Genomic DNA, 6846 nt, shown 5'->3' on the forward strand with positions numbered 1-6846 from the left:
GAAAAAATTTTAAAGACTAACAAACAAGCCCTCGGGAAAACATATTTAAAAAAATGATTTTCAGACTTTCAAACACACAATGGAGAACCATTGTTCCTCAGAAAAGGGAAACAAATGAGATGTGATTGTTCATAAAATTAGTTCTCAGAACTTAGAGCTGGTACAGGGAACTTAAAACCCCTTTGAGTGAGAACCCAGAAATTGGACTTTAGGAGAACTAAAATGACTAGAAATTGTGGGACAGACTACAAGAGGACAGTGGGTAAGCAAGTGAGAGAGAGAGAGAGGGATATGTCTATATATCCTCTAGTCTTTGGCTGAGTATCTGAATACATGTGTCATCAAACTCACTAAGACCAGGGGAAAACATTAGAAATCAAGCTGAATAATTCTCCATGCTCACAGAGGGCTAAAAACATTTTATATTTCCAACAGTCAAAATGGAAAGGTTTCATAATATACTCATAGAGTAGAATCAAAAAAGGCTTTATCTTGGATCCAAAGCCAAGAGTGCTTTGGATCAGCATTTAAAAAGTTTCCAAGAAAATTTTGAAAGGATAAACTTGTTCCGAAAGAGCTCAACTGAATGCTAAAGAAATTTCAACACTCTTTAAAGTCATACAACAAAATCCAGTAACTAACAAATAAAATTCATTAGGTAGGGCACTCAAGCAAAGAAGAAGAAAAATGTGACTTATAAGAGATATAAATATCGATCAATAGAAATAGCCTAAAAATGACAGACTGTGGAATTGCAAGCCAAAGACAATATAAAAGAAATTATGAATGTTATAATGCTCAGGAGTATAAAGGGAAACTTAAAAATGTTGAACAGGGAAACAGAAGATATAAAAAGATAGAACTACTGGAAATGAAAAATATAATATCTGAAATGAAAATACACCAAATAGGATTAAAAGCAGATTAAACACTACAGAAGAATATATCAGTGAACTCAAATTCATAGCAATAGAAACTATTCAAAATGAAGTTCAGTGAGAAACACACTGAAAAAAACATAAACAAGACATGAGCAACTTGTGGGGCAATATCAATTTGTCTAACAAATGTATAATTGAAACATGGTAAATGAGAGAGGGAAAAGGTGAGAGAAGACAGAAAAAAAGACTGAAAAAATAATCAAAAGTGATAAAAAATATAAACTCTTAGGTCCAAGAAGCTCAAAAAACTTCAAGCATAATCAGCATAAAAGAAAGTACTCTAAGATACTAAAGATATTTTAAAAATATTAACAAAAATATAATCTTAAAATCAGTCAGTGAAAGGAATCTAATAAACAGAATACCAAAGATATGATGATATCAGCTTTCTTGTCATAATGTATGTTAAGCAGAAGATAGGACATGGCACCTTTAAATCAATGAAAGAAAAAAATCCATCAGTTCTCAATTCTACACTCAATGAAAATATTCTTTCATAAATAAAGGCAAAATAAAGCTTTTTTAGGGGGAAAAAAAGAATAATGAGTAGCTTCATTGCCATCGGATTCTCTACAGGTGAAGGTAAACTATACCCAATGGGAATTTGAATCTTCCCAAAAGAATGAGTAGTGTCAGAAGACCAGTTGTTTAAGGCTAAAAATAATAACAGTGTGTTGTTGGGTTTATATCATATGTAGAACTAAAACATATGACTATGTTTACATCAAATAAGGGAATGTAGAAATACAAGGGTTTTGTACTAGATTAGAAGTGATATAATGCTAATTGAAGTGATATGTTAAAGTGAAAGTAATAAGTTAAAGTGTATATTGAAAATCTTATAGGGAAAAGTAAAATAGAAAACAACATATGCTAATAAGCCAATAGTGGAGATAAAATGTAATCATAAAATAAGGATTAATATAAAAAATAATGCAAAAGAATTTGAGAAAAGAGAGCAAATGACTACAGTGAATGAAACATGCAGTAAGATGGTATTTTTAAAACTAAACATATCAATAATCACATTAGATTTGAATCATCTAAATATTTTAATTAAAATATAGATATTGTCAGATTGGATAAACAAGATTCAACTACATGTTCTCTTCATAAAACCCAAATAAAATATCCAGATATAAATAAGTTAACAGCAAAAAGATGCAGAAATATATACCATGCAAAAAAAATAATAATTTTAAAAAGCTTCAGGATAAAGAATGTTACCAGAGAGAAGGATGTCAACTCATGATAGAAGAGTCAATTAACCAAGAAAACATAACAAGCCTAAATAAATTTGAACAAATTTTTTAAATGCATAGAAAAAAAGTAAATGAGAAATGGACAAGAATTCAATTATAGCTGAAGATTTCAACATGCACATTTCAATAGTCTTTTCTCAGTAATGGATTAAGTGGTGCAAAAATTAGACAAAAAATTCAATAAGGATGTGGAATTCCTAAACACACTCTCAGCCAAATTGATCTAATTGGCATATAGGACATTCTTAATAAGATTAATAAAAACTACATGTTTTTCAAGTTCACAAAGAATATTGACCAAGATATACTATATTTTAGCCCAGAAGGCAATTCTGAATAAATTTAAAGGGATTAAAATCATGTGTATGATATTATCTGGCTCCTATAAAATTAAACTAGAAAATAATGAGTATATGAGTATATTAAGATTAATAAAAATATGTATTGGTAAACTTAAGAATTTTAATATATACTACTAAATAACCCTTGAGTCAAAAAGGGTATCACAATGAAAATTATAAAATATTTTGAATAGTATCAAAATGAAAATTTTGCTCACATCAAGAACAGTACTTAAAGAGAAATTCATACTATCAAATACTTATATTGGAAAAGGAAAATAAAGGTGTCAAATAAATGACCTAATTTTCTACTTGAGAAACTTAAAAAAAAGTAAAGAAAATTAAATACAAAGCAAGTAGAAAGAAAAAAGCAATAAAGATAATGTAAATCAATAGAATAGAAAGCAGGAAAATAAAAGAGGATTTATGAAAGCAAAGTGGTTCATTAAAAATATCTACAAAATGAACAAATATCAGCCAGACCAGTTAAGGAAAAAAGAGGATACAAATAAGCAGTACCTGAAAAGAACAGAAAGTACTGACTACACTTCCTACACTGGAAAACTAACAATAAGGGAATACTATGCACATCTTTTATGCCTGTAAATCTGAAAATTTATATGAAGTGAAGACCTTGAAAGACACAAATTAGAAGCTCACTGAAAGAATAGTAATGTGAGAAAACTACATATATAAAAAATTGAATTCTTACCTAAAAATTTTCTTACAGAAAAATTTCAATTCTGAGATAATGCAATGATGAAAGTCTGAGGTAATGCATTATTTTTCAATAAAAAGTGAAACAATCGCAACTCATGAAAAAAAAGGGGGAGGCAATATGAATTTCGACCCTTACCTCAAATGATATATAAATATTAACTTTAATGTAGAATACTTCTAAATATAAAGGTAAAATTTATAATTATTTTAGAGCAAAATAGAGCAGATTTTTCTGTCATAAGTTTAGATAAAGATTTCTCAAATATAAACCATAAAAGAAAATTAATCAGCAAATTAGATTTAATAAATTTTATTTAAATGATTTTCATCATACACTATTAAGAAAATGGAAAGGCATGCCAAGTATGGGGAGAAAATATTTACACAGCATGTATCTGATAAAGAACTTCTATTCAGAACACACAAAAATTCTTACATGTCAATAACAAGAAGACAATTAAGATAATTTTTAAACTGAGCAGAAATTTGAACAAATACTTTACCAAGTAAGACATGTAAATTGTATATAAGCACATGAAAAGATGTTCAACATCACTAGTCATAAGAGAATGCAAATCAAAATTGCAATGAGATACCACCATATATCCAAAAGAATGGTTAAAATTAAACCTAATGATAGTACTATTTGTTGACAAAGATGTGGAACTACTCAAATACATTGGTGTTAGTGGAAATGTAAAATTGTACAGACCTTTGGGAAAACATTTGACAGTTTTTTATAGAGATAAAGATCTACCTACCATATGATCAAGCCATTCCACTCTTAGATAACCTCAAGGAAAAAAAAAACAAAAAACATATGGTCATATAAAGAATTGAATATGAATGTTCATAACAGCTTTACTCATGATTGCTCCAGACTGGGACCAAACAAAATATCCGTTTACTTATGAATTGATAAATTCAAACTTTGAAATACTACTGAGCCATAAAAATAAAGAATTACAAAAATATGCAATATGAGTGGACCTCCAAAATATTTTGCTAAGTGAAATACAGATGCAAAATACTACATGCTTGTAATGGATTGAGTGTTGTGTTCCCCCAAAATTCAAATATTGACATTTTAACTCTTAATGTGATGGTATTGGGAGGTGGGCACTTTAGAAGGTAATTAGGTCATGAGGGTGGAGCCCTCAGCAATGGGATAAATGCTCTTATAAAAAGGAACCCTAGAGAGTTCTCACCTCCTCTCCTCTATGTAAGTTTACAATGAGAAATAGTGATCTGTACCTGGAAGAGAGTTCTCACCAAAACCCAACCGTATTGACACCCTGACCTCAGTCTTCTCACTTCCAGAAATGTGAGAAATAAATTTCTGTTGTCTATAAGTCACTCAGTCAATGGTACTCTGTCACAGCTGCCCAAACTAAGACAATGCTGTGTGATCCTAAATTCTAGAAGGTGAAACTATAGTGACAGAAAGCAGATAAGAGGTCAGGAGTGTAGGGAGGGGCAGATGGACAGAAATACACTTCTTGGAAGATGGAAATTTGCCATATGATGATTTTGGTGAGAGTTATATGATTATATAAATTTTCCATCTACTTGCATAATTTAAATTGGTGAATTTTGCTGTATGTACATTGTACATTATTACCATTATTTTCAAAAAGACATACTGAAGTTCATCATATATAAAGAATTTTTCTAGTAAGTAAAATATACTTCCAGAGAAAGATAGTCTTTAACTCTACATAGCTCTTTCATTCAGAATAAAGTGACAGCATCTTCTCTGTCCAATTTTACTGAATTTTACAGTCTCATACAGTGCAATTTTATTGGAAAATTTCATTTCAAGCAAATGATAGTTAAAGTCATCTACTTATTTGATAAATCAAAGAAAACTGGTCAAAAGCAAAAGCATTTCATATTGAAATGAAAAAATACCAAAAAGCATAAAGTTTCTTTCAGTAACATAATTTTTTTTTTGCTTTAGAATTATATCAGATTATGGTATATATAGTCTGAAGCAGATCTGAAAATACAAATATATAGAACATTATAGAAGCTATGTAGAAGGTAAGAGAAAAATGATCCAAAGATGCCCCAAACCTACTGGGAAGAATTATATCATTAGGGCCACATGACCCTAGCTGAAAGAGTGGGAAGTCCCTGTTTCAGAACTTTATAATGGATTGTTTTACAACAGGTTATTTCATCAGTTAGTCATTTAGAGTAAGTTCCCTAAAGAACAAAATGGACTTGCTTTATAAATCAGAAATTCAAGACAGTAGTTGCTACTTTGATGAAAATTGCATGAAAGTGGGATTTTATATGTTGATAAAACGGAAATGACAGTATTTGCTCTCACTTATTATGAAATCCCAGTCATTCTTTCTCTCAGTTCAGAAAAAGAAAATTCAGCTAAACCATTCATTTGAAAGGTCAAACATCTGGTAAATTCTACCCTCTGAGAGTTCTTACCTAAAATATACAGAAGAACTAAGCCATTAAATACAGTTATTTTAAAGTCTCTATATTAAACCTTGCACTTAACTTTTTAGATCTTTCCAGAAGAAATTCAGGGAAATGAACAGCTTGTCAGCTCTTGAGGAAAACCAATATTTGCTGGATTTCTAGTTCTGCTACTTCCTATCTATGACCTTGGGAAAAGTACTATGAATTTCAATTTACTTTTCTGTAAAACTGGGGAAAGAATTCCTACCTTGCAATTCTGTTGTGGCATTTAAAATTGCTAGATATTGTATTTCTTCTTATTTAATCTAGACAACTATTTAGCCCAAATCTTCACCTATAACAGATCAGAAACAGCAAATAAGAAATAAGATATGAAAAAAAAAGAGAAAGACCAAATAACCCTATATCTATTATAGAAATTAAATTAATAATTGAAAATCTATAAAAGAAAGTACCAGGTGCAGATGTTCCATTGGTGAACTCTACAGAATACTGAACAAAGAAATAATAGATATTTTCTGCAATCTTTTTTAAAATATAGAAGAGGAAAAAGTAATTTCTCCCACTCTATTACATATATATATGAAGTAACCATACATACATACATACATACATATATATAGATGTGGACTGCACATAGTGACTTCTTTCCAAAAAGTAGAGTACAGAAAGAAGGAATATTTGGTAACTTTACAGTTAAGAGGCATTTCAGACTCCAAACTCTATTTCAAATAGGTAATTTAAGGTTAACATCCACAACAACAAGTCATGTTAATAGCATGTACCCTTAATATAAAGTAATAAGAAAGGCGACCTTTTCCTCCAAAACCCATGATCCCTGTCAAATCATGAAAGAAAAAACCTAGCAAACCCAGTGAAGGGATATTTTACAAAATACTTGATCAATACTCCTCAAAAATGTCAAAGTCAACAAAATCAAAGAATATCTGAGAAACTGTCACAGCCAAGAATAACCTGAGGAGACATGACGACTAAATGCAATGTGGTATTCTGGATGGGACCCTGGAACCCCACCCCGCCCCCAATAAAAAGACAATAGATTAAATTAGGGTAAATCTGAATAAAGTAGGGGTTTTAGTTAATAATGTATCTATAATGGTTCATTCATTATGAGAAATC

This window comes from Pteropus vampyrus, unplaced genomic scaffold (assembly GCF_000151845.1).
Source record: "Pteropus vampyrus isolate Shadow unplaced genomic scaffold, Pvam_2.0 Scaffold101, whole genome shotgun sequence".
NCBI lineage: Eukaryota > Metazoa > Chordata > Mammalia > Chiroptera > Pteropodidae > Pteropus > Pteropus vampyrus.